This window comes from Camelus bactrianus, chromosome 23 (assembly GCF_048773025.1).
Source record: "Camelus bactrianus isolate YW-2024 breed Bactrian camel chromosome 23, ASM4877302v1, whole genome shotgun sequence".
Classification (NCBI taxonomy): domain Eukaryota; kingdom Metazoa; phylum Chordata; class Mammalia; order Artiodactyla; family Camelidae; genus Camelus; species Camelus bactrianus.
This window is the reverse complement of record NC_133561.1, coordinates 35,419,404-35,435,141: the sequence shown is the minus strand read 5'-3', so window position 1 is coordinate 35,435,141 and position 15,738 is coordinate 35,419,404.

The following is a 15,738-nucleotide window of genomic DNA, read 5'->3' as shown; positions in this document are numbered from 1 at the left end:
AAAAGTTTCTCCTGCAACCCGTTCCCTGGGTGCTAGATGAACGAACGTCTCTCCACATGCTCTGTTCTGAGAGATAATTGTGTATGAAAGCCGTTCTTCACCTAGTTTGTTGGGAACACAAAGTTTCTTTTCAGTTGCAAACACCACTCCATACATACATATGGGGAGGTACTAGCTCCAACTCGGTTTTACAGGGAAAACTGCAGGAACTTCAAACCGGCACTAGGAAACAGACTGAGAAACCAGAGAAAAAGTTTCTCCTGCAAACCGTTCCCTTGGTGCTAGATGAACGAACGTCTCTCCACTTGCTCAGTTCTGAGAGATATGTTTGTGTGAAAGCCTTCCTTCACCTAGCTTGTTGGGAACACAAAGATTGTTTTCAGTTGCATACTCCACTCCATTCATATATATGGGGAGGTCCTAGCTCCAACTCGGTTTTACAGTGAAAACTGCAGGAACTTCAAACCGGCACTAGGAAACAGACTGAGAAACCAAGTAAAAGTTTCCCCTTCACCCGTTCCTTTGGTGCTAGATGAACGAACGTCTCTACACTTGCTCAGTTCTGAGAGAGATGTGTGTGTGGAAGCCGTACTTCACCTAACTTGTTGGGAACACAAAGTTTCTTTTCAGTTGCAAACTCCACTCCATACATATATATGGGGAGGTACTAGCTCCAACTCTGTTTTACAGTGAAAACTGCAGGAACTTCAAACCGGCACTAGGAAACAGACTGAGAAACCAGAGTAAAAGTTTCTCCTGCAACCCGTTCCCTTGGTGCTAGATGAACGAACGTCTCTCCACATGCTAGGTTCTGAGAGATATGTGAGTGTGAAAGCCGTCCTTCACCTAGCTTGTTGGGAACACAGTGTTTCTTTTCAGTTGCAAACTCCACTCCATACATATATATGGGGAGGTACAAACTCCAACTCGTTTTTACAGTGAAAACTGCAGGAACTTCAAACCGGCACTAGGAAACAGACTGAGAAACCAGAGTAAAAGTTTCTCCTGCAACCCGTTCCTTTGGTGCTAGATGAACAAATGTCTCTCCACTTGCTCAGTTCTGAGAAATATGTGTGTGTGAAAGCCGTCCTTAACCTAGCTTGTTGGGAACACAAAGTTTCTTTTCAGTTGCAAACTCCACTCCATACATATATATGGGGAGGTACTAGCTCCAACTCGGTTTTACATTGAAAACTGCAGTTACTTCAAAACGGCACTAGGAAACAGACTGAGAATCCAGAGTAAGAGTTTCTCCTGCAACCCATTCCCTTGGTGCTAGATGAACGAACGTCTCTCCACATGCTCAGATCTGAGAGATAAGTGTGTGTGAAAGCCGTCCTTCACCGAGCTTGTTGGGAACACAATGTTTCTTTTCAGTTGCAAACTCCAATCCATACATATATATGGGGAGGTACTAGCTATAACTCGGTTTTACAGTGAAAAATGCAGGAATTTCAAACAGGCACTAGGAAACAGACTGAGAAACCAGAGTAAAATTTCCAATGCAACCCGTTCACTTGTTGCTAGATGAACGAACGTCTCGACACATGCTCAGTTCTGAGAGATATGTGTGTGTGAAAGCCGTCCTTCACATAACTTGTTGGGAACACATAGTTTCTTTTCAGTTGCAAACTCCACTCCATACATATATATGGGGAGGTACTAGCTCCAACTCGGTTTTACAGTGAAAACTGCAGGAACTTCAAACCGGCACTACGAAACAGACTGAGAAACCAGAGTTAAAGTTTCTCCTGCAACCCGTTCCCTTTGTGCTAGATGAACGAACGTCTCTCCACATGCTCAGTTCTGAGAGATAAGTGTGTGTGAAAGTCGTCCTTCATCTAGCTTGTTGGGAACACAAAGTTTTTTTCAGTTGCAAACTCCAATCCATACATATATATGGGGAGGTACTAGCTCCAACTCGGTTTTACAGTGAAAACTGCAGGAACTTCAAACAGGCACTAGGAAACAGACTGAGAAACCGGATTTAAAGTTTCTCCTGTAACCCGTTCCCTTGGTGCTAGATGAAAGAACGTCTCTCCACATGCTAAGTTCTGAGAGATAAGTGTGTGTGAAAGCCGTCCTTCACCTAGCTTGTTGGGAACACAAAGTTTCTTTTCAGTTGTAAACTCCACTCCATACATATATATGGGGAGGTACTAGCTCCAACTCGGTTTTACAGTGAATACTGCAGGAACTTCAAACCGGTACTAGGAAACAGACTGATAAACCGGAGTTAAATTTCTCCTGCAACCCGTTCCTTTGGTGCTAGATGAAAGAAAGTCTCTCCACTTACTCAGTTCTGAGAGATAAGTGTGTGTGAAAGCCGTCCTTCACCTAGTTTGTTGGGAACACAAAGTTTCTTTTCAGTTGCAAACCCCACTCCATACATATATATGGGGAGGTACTAGCTCCAACTCTGTTTTATAGTGAAAACTGCAGGAACTTCAAACCGGCACTAGGAAACAGACTGAGAAAACAGAGTAAAAGATTCTCCTGCAAACAGTTCCCTTGGTGCTAGATGAACGAACGCCTCTCCACATGCTCAGTTCTGAGAGATAAGTGTGTGTGAAAGCCATCCTTCAACTAGCTTGTTGGGAACACAAAGTTTTTTTCAGTTGCAAACTCCATTCCATACATATATATGGGGAGGTACTAGCTCCAACTCGGTATTACTGTGAAAACTGCAGGAACTTCAAACCGGCACTAGGAAAAAGACTGAGAAACCAGAGTAAAAGTTTCTCCTGCAATCCGTTCCCTTGGTGCTAGATGAACGAAAGTCTCTGCGCATGCTAGGTTCTGAGAGATATGTGAGTGTGAAAGCCGTCCTTCACCTAACTTGTTGGGGACACAAAGTTTCTTTTCAGTTGCAAACTCCACTCCATACATATATATGGGGAGGTACTAGCTCCATCTCTGTTTTACCGTGAAACCTGCAGGAACTTCAAACCGGCACTAGGAAACAGACTGAGAATCCAGAATAAATGTTTCTACTGCAACACGTTCCCTTGGTGTTAGATGAACGAACGTCTCTCCACTTGCTCAGTTCTGAGAGATATGTTTGTGTGAAAGCCTTCCTTCACCTAGCTTGTTGGGAACACAAAGATTCTTTTCAGTTGCATACTCCACTCCATACATATATATGGGGAGGTACTAGCTCCAACTCGGTTTTACAGTGAAAACTGCAGGAACTTCAAACCGGCACTAGGAAACAGACTGAGAAACCAAGTAAAAGTTTCCACTTCAACCCGTTCCTTTGGTGCTAGATGAACGAACGTCTCTCCACTAGCTCAGTTCTGAGAGAGATGTGTGTGTGGAAGCCGTTCTTCACCAAGCTTGTTGGGAACACAAAGTTTCTTTTCAGTTGCAAACTCCACTCCATACATATATATGGGGAGGTACTAGCTCCAACTCGTTTTTACAGTGAAAACTGCAGGAACTTCAAACCGGCACTAGGAAACAGACTGAGAAACCAGAGTAAAAGTTTCTCCTGCAATCCGTTCCCTTGGTGCTAAATGAACGAAAGTCTCTCCGCATGCTAGGTTCTGAGAGATATGTGAGTGTGAAAGCCGTCCTTCACCTAACTTGTTGGGAACACAAAGTTTCTTTTCAGTTGCAAACTCCACTCCATACATATATATGGGGAGGTACTAGCTCCAACTCGGTTTTACAGTGAAACCTGCAGGAACTTAAAACCGGCACTAGGAAACAGACTGAGAAACCAGAGTAAAAGTTTCTCCTGCAACCCGTTCCCTTGGTGCTAGATGAACGAACGTCTCTCCGCATGCTCAGTTCTGAGAGATAAGTGTGTGTGAAAGCCGTCCTTCACCTAGCTTGTTGGCAACACAAAGTTTCTTTTCAGTTGCAAACTCCACTCCATACATATATATGGGGATGTACTAGCTCCAACTCGGTTTTACAGTGAAAACTGCAGGAACTTCACACCGGCACTAGGAAACAGACTGAGAACCAGAGTAAAAGTTTCTCCTGCAACCCGTTCCTTTGGTGCTAGATGAACGAAAGTCTCTCCACTTGCTCAGTTCTGAGAGATATGTGTGTGTGAAAGCCGAACTTCACCTAGCTTGTTGGGAACACAAAGTTTTTTTCAGTTGCAAACTGCACTCCATACATATATATGTTGAGGTACTAGCTCCAACTCGGTTTTACAGTGAAAACTGCAGGAAATTCAAACCGGCACTAGGAAACAAACTGAGAAACCAAGTAAACGTTTCCCCTGCAACCCGTTCCCTTGGTGCTAGATGAACGAACGTCTCTCCACATGCTCAGTTCTGAGAGATAAGTGTGTGTGGAAGCCGTCCTTCACATAGCTTTTTGGGAACACAAAGTTTCTTTTCAGTTGCAAACTCCACTCCATACATATATATGGGGAGGTACTAGCTCCAACTCGGTTTTACAGTGAAAACTGCAGGAACTTCAAACAGGCACTAGGAAACAGACTGAGAAACCAGAGTAAAAGTTTCTCCTGCAACCCGTTCCCTTGGTGCTAGATGAACGAACGTCTCTCCTCTTGCTCAGTTCTGAGAGATATGTGTGTGTGGTAGCCGTACTTCACCTAACTTGTTGGGAACACAAGGTTTCTTTTCAGTTGCAAACTCCACTCCATACATATATATGGGGAGGTACTAGCTCCAACTCCGTTTTACAGTGAAAACTGCAGGAACTTCAAACCGACACTAGGAAACAGTCTGAGAAACCAGAGTAAAAGTTTCTCCTGCAACCCGTTCCCTTGTTGCTACATGAACGAACGTCTCTCCACATGCTCAGTTCTGAGAGATAAGTGTGTGTGAAAGCCGTCCTTCAGATAGCTTGTTGGGAACACAAAGATTCTTTTCAGTTGCAAACTCCACTCCATACATATATATGGGGAGGTACTAGCTCCAACTCTTTTTTATAGTGAAAACTGCAGGAACTTCAAACCGGCACTAGGAAACAGACTGAGAAACCAGAGTAAAAGTTTCTCCTGCAACATGTTCCCTTGGTGCTAGATGAACGAACGTCTCTCCACATACTCAGTTCTGAGATATAAGTGTGTGTGAAAGCCGTCCTTCAACTAGCTTGTTGGGAACACAAACATTTTTTTAGTTGCAAACTCCATTCCATACATATATATGGGGAGGTAATAGCTCTAACTCGGTTTTACAGTGAAACTGCAGGAACTTCAAACCGGCACTAGGAAACAGACTGAGAAACCAGAGTAAAAGTTTCTCCTGCAATTCGTTCCCTTGGTGCTAGATGAACGAACGTCTCTCCGCATGCTAGGTTCTGAGAGATAAGTGAGTGTGAAAGCCTTCCTTCACCTAGCTTGTTGGGAACACAAAGATTCTTTTCAGTTGCATACTCCACTCCATACATATATATGGGGAGGTACTAGCTCCAACTCCGTTTTACAGTGAAAACTGCAGGAACTTCAAACCGGCACTAGGAAACAGACTGAGAAACCAAGTAAAAGTTTCCCCTTCAACCCGTTCCTTTGGTGCTAGATGAACGAACGTCTCTCCACTTGCTCAGTTCTGAGAGAGATGTGTGTGTGGAACCCGTATTTCACCTAACTTGTTGGGAACACAAAGATTCTTTTCAGTTGCAAACTCCATTCCATACATATATATGGGGAGGTACTAGCTCCAACTCGGTTTTACAGTGAAAACTGCAGGAACTTCAAACCGGCACTAGGAAACAGACTGAGAAACCAGAGTAAAAGTTTCTCCTGCAACCCGTTCCCCTGGTGCTAGATGAACGAACGTCTCTCCACATGCTAGGTTCTGAGAGATATGTGAGTGTGAAAGCCGTCCTTCACCTAGGTTGTTGGGAACACAGTGTTTCTTTTCAGTTGCAACCTCCAATCCATACATATATATGGGGAGGTACTAGCTCCACCTCGGTTTTACAGTGAAACCTGCAGGAACTTCAAACCGGCACTAGGAAACAGACTGAGAATCCAGAGTAAAAGTTTCTCCTGCAACCCGTTCCCTTGGTGCTAGATGAACGAACGTCTCTCCACATGCTCAGTTCTGAGAGATATGTGTGTGTGAAAGCCGTCCTTCACCTAGCTTGTTGGGAACACAAAGTTTCTTTTCAGTTGCAAACTCCACTCCATACATATATATGGGGAGGTACTAGCTCCAACTCGGTTTTACAGTGAAAACTGCAGGAACTTCAAACCGGCACTAGGAAACAGACTGAGAAACTAGAGTAAAAGTTTCTCCTGCATACCCTTCCCTTGGTGCTAGATGAACGAACGTCTATCCACTTGCTCAGTTCTGAGAGATATGTTTGTGTGAAAGCCGCCCTTCACCTAGCTTGTTGGGAACACAAAGATTCTTTTCAGTTGCAAACTCCACTCCATACATATATATGGGGAGGTACAAACTCCAACTCGGTTTTACAGTGAAAACTGCAGGAACTTCAAACCGGCACTAGGAAACAGACTGAGAAACCAGAGTAAAAGTTTCTCCTGCAACCCGTTCCTTTGGTGCTAGATGAACGAACGTCTCTCCACTTGCTCAGTTCTGAGAAATCTGTGTGTGTGAAAGCCGTCCTTCACCTAGCTTGTTGGGAACACAAAGTTTCTTTTCAGTTGCAAACTCCACTCCATACATATATATGGGGAGGTACTAGCTCCAACTCTGTTTTACATTGAAAACTGCAGTTACTTCAAAACGGCACTAGGAAACAGACTGATAATCCAGAGTAATAGTTTCTCCTGCAACCCTTTCCCTTGGTGCTAGATGAACGAACGTCTCTCCACATGCTCAGTTCTGAGAGATAAGTGTGTGTGAAAGCCGTCCTTCAACTAGCTTGATGGGAACACAATTTTTTTTCAGTTGCAAAGGCCACTCCATACATATATATGGGGAGGTACTAGCTCCAACTCGGTTTTACAGTGAAAACTGCAGGAACTTCAAACCGGCACTAGGAAACAGACAGAGAAACCATAGTAAAAGATTCTCCTGCAACCCATTCCCTTGGGGCTAGATGAACGAACGTCTCTCCAAATGCTCAGTTCTGAGAGATAAGTGTGTGTGAAAGCCGTCCTTCACCTAGCTTGTTGGGAACACAAAGTTTCTTTTCAGTTGCAAACTCCACTCCATACATGTATATGGGGAGGTACTAGCTCCAACTCGGTTTTACAGTGAAAACTGCAGTTACTTCAAAACGGCACTAGGAAACAGACTGAGAATCCAGAGTAAAAGTTTCTCCTGCAACCCGTTCCCTTGGTGCTAGATGAACGAACGTCTCTCCACATGCTCAGTTCTGAGAGATAACTGTGTGTGAAAGCCGTCCTTCACCTAGCTTGTTGGGAACACAAAGTTTTTTTCAGTTGCAAATTCCATTCCATACATATATATGGGGAGGTACTAGCTCCAACTCGGTTTTACAGTGAAATCTGCAGGAACTTCAAACCGGCACTAGGAAAAAGACTGAGAAACCAGAGTAAAAGTTTCTCCTGCAATCCATTCCTTTGGTGTTAGATGAACGAAAGTCTCTCCGCATGCTAGGTTCTGAGAGATATGTGAGTGTGAAAGCCGTCCTTCACCTAGCTTGTTGGGAACACAAAGTTTCTCTTCAGTTGCAAACTCCACTCCATACATATATATGGGGAGGTACTAGCTCCATCTCGGTTTTACAGTGAAACCTGCAGGAACTTCAAACCGGCACTAGGAAACAGACTGAGAATCCAGAGTAAAAGTTTCTCCTGCAACCCGTTCCCTTGGTGCTAGATGAACGAACGTCTCTCCGCATGCTCAGTTCTGAGAGATAAGTGTGTGTGAAAGCCATCCTTCACCTAGCTTGTTGGGAACACAAAGTTTCTTTTCAGTTGCAAACTCCACTCCATACATATACATGGGGAGGTACAAGCTCCAACTCGGTTTTACAGAGAAAACTGCAGGAACTTCAAACGGGCACTAGGAAACAGACTGAGAAACCAGAGTAATAGTTTCTCCTGCAACCCGTTCCCTTGGTGCTAGATGAACGAACGTCTCTCCACATGCTAGGTTCTGAGAGATATGTGAGTGTGAAAGCCGTCCTTCAACTTGCTTGTTGGGAACACAATGTTTCTTTTCAGTTGCAAACTCAAATCCATACATATATATGGGGAGGTACTAGCTCCATCTCGGTTTTACAGTGAAACCTGCAGGAACTCCAAACCGGCACTAGGAAACAGACTGAGAATCCAGAGTAAAAGTTTCTCCTGCAACCCGTTCCCTGGGTGCTAGATGAACGAACGTCTCTCCACATGCTCTGTTCTGAGAGATAATTGAGTATGAAAGCCGTTCTTCACCTAGTTTGTTGGGAACACAAAGTTTCTTCTCAGTTGCAAACACCACTCCATACATATATATGGGGAGGTACTAGCTCCAACTCGGTTTTACAGGGAAAACTGCAGGAACTTCAAACCGGCACTAGGAAACAGACTGAGAAACCAGAGAAAAAGTTTCTCCTGCAAACCGTTCCTTGTTGCTAGATGAACGAACGTCTCTCCACTTGCTCAGTTCTGAGAGATATTTTTGTGTGAAAGCCTTCCTTCACCTAGCTTGTTGGGAACACAAAGATTCTTTTCAGTTGCATACTCCACTCCATTCATATATATGGGGAGGTACTAGCTCCAACTCGGTTTTACAGTGAAAACTGCAGGAACTTCAAACCGGCACTAGGAAACAGACTGAGAAACCAAGTAAAAGTTTCCCCTTCACCCGTTCCTTTGGTGCTAGATGAACGAACGTCTCTCCACTTGCTCAGTTCTGAGAGAGATGTGTGTGTGGAAGCCGTACTTCACCTAACTTGTTGGGAACACAAAGTTTCTTTTCAGTTGCAAACTCCACTCCATACATAAATATGGGGAGGTACTAGCTCCAACTCTGTTTTACAGTGAAAACTGCAGGAACTTCAAACCGGCACTAGGAAACAGACTGAGAAACCAGAGTAAAAGTTTCTCCTGCAACCCGTTCCCTTGGTGCTAGATGAACGAACGTCTCTCCACATGCTAGGTTCTGAGAGATATGTGAGAGTGAAAGCCGTCCTTCACCTAGCTTGTTGGGAACACAGTGTTTCTTTTCAGTTGCAAAATCCACTCCATACATATATATGGGGAGGTACAAACTCCAACTCGTTTTTACAGTGAAAACTGCAGGAACTTCAAACCGGCACTAGGAAACAGACTGAGAAACCAGAGTAAAAGTTTCTCCTGCAAACCGTTCCTTTGGTGCTAGATGAACGAACGTCTCTCCACTTGCTCAGTTCTGAGAAATATGTGTGTGTGAAAGCCGTCCTTAACTTAGCTTGTTGGGAACACAAAGTTTCTTTACAGTTGCAAACTCCACTCCATACATATATATGGGGAGGTACTAGCTCCAACTCGGTTTTACATTGAAAACTGCAGTTACTTCAAAACGGCACTAGGAAACAGACTGAGAATCCAGAGAAATAGTTTCTCCTGCAACCCGTTCCCTTTGTGCTAGATGAACGAACGTCTCTCCACATGCTCAGTTCTGAGAGATTAGTGTGTGTGAAAGCCGTCCTTCACCTAGCTTGATGGGAACACAAAGTTTTTTTCAGTTGCAAACGCCACTCCATACATATATATGGGGAGGTACTAGCTCCAACTCGGTTTTACACTGAAAACTGCAGGAACTTCAAACCGGCACTAGGAAACAGACAGAGAAACCATAGTAAAAGATTCTCCTGCAACCCATTCCCTTGGGGCTAGATGAACGAACGTCTCTCCACATGCTCAGTTCTGAGAGATAAGTGTGTGTGAAAGCCGTCCTTCACCTAGCTTGTTGGGAACACAAAGTTTTTTTCAGTTGCAAACTCCACTCCATACATGTATATGGGGAGGTACTAGCTCCAACTCGGTTTTACAGTGAAAACTGCAGTTACTTCAAAACGGCACTAGGAAACAGACTGAGAATCCAGAGTAAAAGTTTCTCCTGCAACCCGTTCCCTTGGTGCTAGATGAACGAACGTCTCTCCACATGCTCAGTTCTGAGAGATAACTGTGTGTGAAAGCCGTCCTTCACCTAGCTTGTTGGGAACACAAAGTTTCTTTTCAGTTGCAAACTCCACTCCATACATATATACGGGGAGGTACTAGCTCCAAATAGGTTTTACAGTGAAAACTGCAGGAACTTCAAACCGGCACTAGGAAACAGACTGAGAAACCAGAGTAAAAGTTGCACCTGCAACCCGTTCCCTTGGTGATAGATGTACGAACGTCTCTCCACATGCTCAGTTCTGAGAGATAAGTGTGTGTGAAAGCCATCCTTCACCTAGCTTGTTGGGAACACAAAGTTTGTTTTAAGTTGCACACTCCACTCCATACATATATGTGGGGAGGTACTAGCTCCAACTCGGTGTTACAGAGAAAACTGCAGGAACTTCAAACTGGCACTAGGAAACAGACTGAGAAACCAGAGTTAAAGTTTCTCCTGCAATCCGTTCCCTTGGTGCTAGATGAACGAACGTCTCTCCGCATGCTAGGTTCTGAGAGATATGTGAGTGTGAAAGCCGTCCTTCACCTAGCTTGTTGGGAACATAAAGTTTCTTTTCAGTTGCAAACTCCACTCCATACATATATATGGGGAGGTACAAGCTCCAACTCGGTTTTACAGTGAAAACTGCAGGAACTTCAAACCGGCACTAGGAAACAGACTGAGAATCCAGAATAAAAGTTTCTGCTGCAACCCGTTCCCTTGTTGCTAGATGAAAAAACGTCTCTCCACATGCTCAGTTCTGAGAGATAAGTGTGTGTGAAAGCCGTCCTTCACATAGCTTGTTGGGAACACAAAGTTTCTTTTCAGTGGCAAACTCCACTCCATACATATATATGGGGAGGTACTAGCTCCAACTCGGTTTTACAGTGAAAACTGCAGGAACTTCAAACCGGCACTAGGAAACAGACTGAGAAACCGGAGTAAAAGTTTCTCCTGCAACCCGTTCCCTTGGTGCTAGATGAAAGAACGTCTCTCCACATGCTCAGTTCTGAGAGATAAGTGTGTGTGAAAGCCGTCCTTCACCTAGCTTGTTGGGAACACAAAGTTTCTTTTCAGGTGCCAACTTCACTCCATACATATATATGGAGAGGTACTAGCTCCAACTCGGTTTTACAGTGAAAACTGCAGGAACTTCAAACCGAAGCTATGTAACAGACTGAGAAACCAGTGTAAAAGATTCTCCTGCAACCCGTTCCCTTGGTGCTAGATGAACGAACGTCTCTCCACATGCTCAGTTCTGAGAGATAAGTGTGTGTGAAAGCCGTCCTTCACCTAGCTTGTTGGGAACACAAAGTTTCTTTTCAGTTGCAACTCCACTCCATACATATATATGGGGAGGTATTAGCTCCAACTCGGTTTTACAGTGAAAACTGCAGTTACTTCAAACCGGCACTAGGAAACAGACTGAGAAACCAGAGTTAAAGTTTCTCCTGCAATCCGTTCCCTTGGTGCTAGATGAACGAAAGTCTCTCCGCATGCTAGGTTCTGAGAGATAAGTGTGTGTGAAAGCCGTACTTCACCTAGCTTGTTGGGAACACAAAGTTTCTTTTCAGTTGCAAACTCCACTCCATACATATATATGGGGAGGTACTAGCTCCATCTCTGTTTTACAGTGAAAACTGCAGGAACTACAAACCGTCACTAGGAAACAGACTGAGAATCCAGAGTAACAGTTTCTCCTGCAACCCATTCCCTTGGTGCTAGATGAACGAACGTCTCTCCACATGCTCAGATCTGAGAGATAAGTGTGTGTGAAAGCCGTCCTTCACCTAGCTTGTTGGGAACACAATGTTTCTTTTCAGTTGCAAACTCCAATCCATACATATATATGGGGAGGTACTAGCTATAACTCGGTTTTACAGTGAAAAATGCAGGAATTTCAAACAGGCACTAGGAAACAGACTGAGAAACCAGAGTAAAATTTCCAATGCAATCCGTTCACTTGTTGCTAGATGAACGAACGTCTCGACACATGCTCAGTTCTGAGAGATATGTGTGTGTGAAAGCCGTCCTTCACATAGCTTGTTGGGAACACATAGTTTCTTTTCAGCTGCAAACTCCACTCCATACATATATATGGGGAGGTACTAACTCCAACTCGGTTTTACAGTGAAAACTGCAGGAACTTCAAACCGGCACTAGGAAACAGACTGAGAAACCAGAGTTAAAGTTTCTCCTGCAACCCGTTCCCTTGGTGCTAGATGAACGAACGTCTCTCCACATGCTCAGTTCTGAGAGATAAGTGTGTGTGAAAGTCGTCCTTCATCTAGCTTGTTGGGAACACAAAGTTTTTTTCAGTTGCAAACTCCAATCCATACATATATATGGGGAGGTACTAGCTCCAACTCGGTTTTACAGTGAAAACTGCAGGAACTTCAAACAGGCACTAGGAAACAGACTGAGAAACCGGATTTAAAGTTTCTCCTGTAACCCGTTCCCTTGGTGCTAGATGAACGAACGTCTCTCCACATGCTCAGTTCTGAGAGATAAGTGTGTGTGAAAGCCGTCCTTCACCTAGCTTGTTGGGAACACAAAGTTTCTTTTCAGTTGTAAACTCCACTCCATACATATATATGGGGAGGTTCTAGCTCCAACTCGGTTTTACAGTGAATACTGCAGGAACTTCAAACCGGTACTAGGAAACAGACTGAGAAACCGGAGTTAAATTTCTCCTGCAACCCGTTCCTTTGGTGCTAGATGAACGAACGTCTCTCCACTTACTCAGTTCTGAGAGATAAATGTGTGTGAAAGCCGTCCTTCACCTAGTTTGTTGGGAACACAAAGTTTCTTTTCAGTTGCAAACTCCACTCCATACATATATATTGGGAGGTACTAGCTCCAACTCGGGTTTACAGTGAAAACTGCAGGAACTTCAAACCGGCACTAGGAAACAGACTGAGAAAACAGAGTAAAAGATTCTCCTGCAAACAGTTCCCTTGGTGCTAGATGAACGAACGTCTCTCCACATGCTCAGTTCTGAGAGATAAGTGTGTGTGAAAGCCATCCTTCACCTAGCTTGTTGGGAACACAAAGTTTTTTTCAGTTGCAAACTCCATTCCATACATATATATGGGGAGGTACTAGCTCCAACTCGGTATTACTGTGAAAACTGCAGGAACTTCAAACCGGCACTAGGAAAAAGACTGAGAAACCAGAGTAAAAGTTTCTCCTGCAATCCGTTCCCTTGGTGCTAGATGAACGAAAGTCTCTCCGCATGCTAGGTTCTGAGAGATAAGTGAGTGTGAAAGCCGTCCTTCACCTAACTTGTTGGGGACACAAAGTTTCTTTTCAGTTGCAAACTCCACTCCATACATATATATGGGGAGGTACTAGCTCCATCTCTGTTTTACCGTGAAACCTGCAGGAACTTCAAACCGGCACTAGGAAACAGACTGAGAATCCAGAATAAATGTTTCTACTGCAACACGTTCCCTTGGTGCTAGATGAACGAACGTCTCTCCACTTGCTCAGTTCTGAGAGATATGTTTGTGTGAAAGCCTTCCTTCACCTAGCTTGTTGGGAACACAAAGATTCTTTTCAGTTGCATACTCCACTCCATACATATATATGGGGAGGTACTAGCTCCAACTTGGTTTTACAGTGAAAACTGCAGGAACTTCAACCCGGCACTAGGAAACAGACTGAGAAACCAAGTAAAAGTTTCCCCTTCAACCCGTTCCTTTGGTGCTAGATGAACGAACGTCTCTCCACTTGCTCAGTTCTGAGAGAGATGTGTGTGTGGAAGCCGTTCTTCACCAACCTTGTTGGGAACACAAAGTTTCTTTTCAGTTGCAAACTCCACTCCATACATATATATGGGGAGGTACTAGCTCCAACTCGTTTTTACAGTGAAAACTGCAGGAACTTCAAACCGGCACTAGGAAACAGACTGAGAAACCAGAGTAAAAGTTTCTCCTGCAATCCGTTCCCTTGGTGCTAAATGAACGAAAGTCTCTCCGCATGCTAGGTTCTGAGAGATATGTGAGTGTGAAAGCCGTCCTTCACATAACTTGTTGGGAACACAAAGTTTCTTTTCAGTTGCAAACTCCACTCCATACATATATATGGGGAGGTACTAGCTCCAACTCGGTTTTACAGTGAAACCTGCAGGAACTTCAAACCGGCACTAGGAAACAGACTGAGAAACCAGAGTAAAAGTTTCTCCTGCAACCCGTTCCCTTGGTGCTAGATGAACGAACGTCTCTCCGCATGCTCAGTTCTGAGAGATAAGTGTGTGTGAAAGCCGTCCTTCACCTAGGTTGTTGGGAACACAAAGTTTCTTTTCAGTTGCAAACTCCACTCCATACATATATATGGGGAGGTACTAGCTCCAACTCGGTTTTACAGTGATTACTGCAGGAATTTCAAACCGGCACTAGGAAACAGACTGAGAAACCAGAGTAAAAGATTCTCCTGCAACCCGTTCCCTTGGTGCTAGATGAACGAACGTCTCTCCACTTGCTCAGTTCTGAGAGATATGTGTGTGTGGAAGACGTCCTTCACCAAACTTGTTGGGAACACAAAGTTTCTTTTCAGTTGCAAACTCCACTCCATACATATATATGGGGAGGTAGTAGCTCCAACTCTGTTTTACAGTGAAAACTGCAGGAACTTCAAACCGGCACTAGGAAACAGACTGAGAAACCAAGTAAAAGTTTCCCCTTCAACCCGTTCCTTTGGTGCTAGATGAACGAACGTCTCTCCACTTGCTCAGTTCTGAGAGAGATGTGTGTGTGGAAGCCGTCCTTCACCTAGCTTGTTGAGAACACAAAGTTTCTTTTCAGTTGCAAACTCCACTCCATACATATATATGGGGAGGTACTAGCTCCAACTCGGTTTTACAGTGAAAACTGCAGGAACTTCAAACCGGCACTAGGAAAGAGACTGAGAAACCAGAGTAAAAGTTTCTCCTGCAACCCGTTCCCTTGGTGCTAAATGAACGAACGTCTCTCCACATGCTCAGTTCTGAGAGATAAGTGTGTGTGAAAGCCGTACTTCACCTAGCTTGTTGGCAACACAAAGTTTCTTTTCAGTTGCAAACTCCACTCCATAAATATATATGGGGAGGTACAAGCTCCATCTCGATTTTACAGTGAAACCTGCAGGAACTTCAAACCGGCACTAGGAAACAGACTGAGAAACCAGAGTAAAAATTTCTCCTGCATACCGTTCCCTTGGTGCTAGATGAACGAACGTCTCTCCACTTGCTCAGTTCTGAGAGATATGTTTGTGTGAAAGCCGACCTTCACCTAGCTTGTTGGGAACACAAAGATACTTTTCAGTTGCAAAATCCACTCCATACATATATATGGGGATGTACAAACTCCAACTCGGTTTTACAGTGAAAACTGCAGGAACTTCTAACCGGCACTAGGAAACAGACTGAAAAACCAGAGTAAAAGTTTCTCCTGCAACCCGTTCCCTTGTTGCTAGATGAACGAACGTCTCTCCACTTGCTCAGTTCTGAGAGATATGTGTGTGTGAATGCCGTACTTCACCTAGCTTGTTGGGAACACAAAGTTTCTTTTCAGTTGCAAACTCCACTCCATACATATATATGGGGAGGTACTAGCTCCAACTCGGTGTTACAGTGAAAACTGCAGGAATTTCAAACCGGCACTAGGAAACAGACTGAGAAACCAAGTAATAGTTTCCCCTGCAGCCCGTTCCCTTGGTGCTAGATGAACGAACGTCTCTCAACTTGCTCAGTTCTGAGAGAGATGTG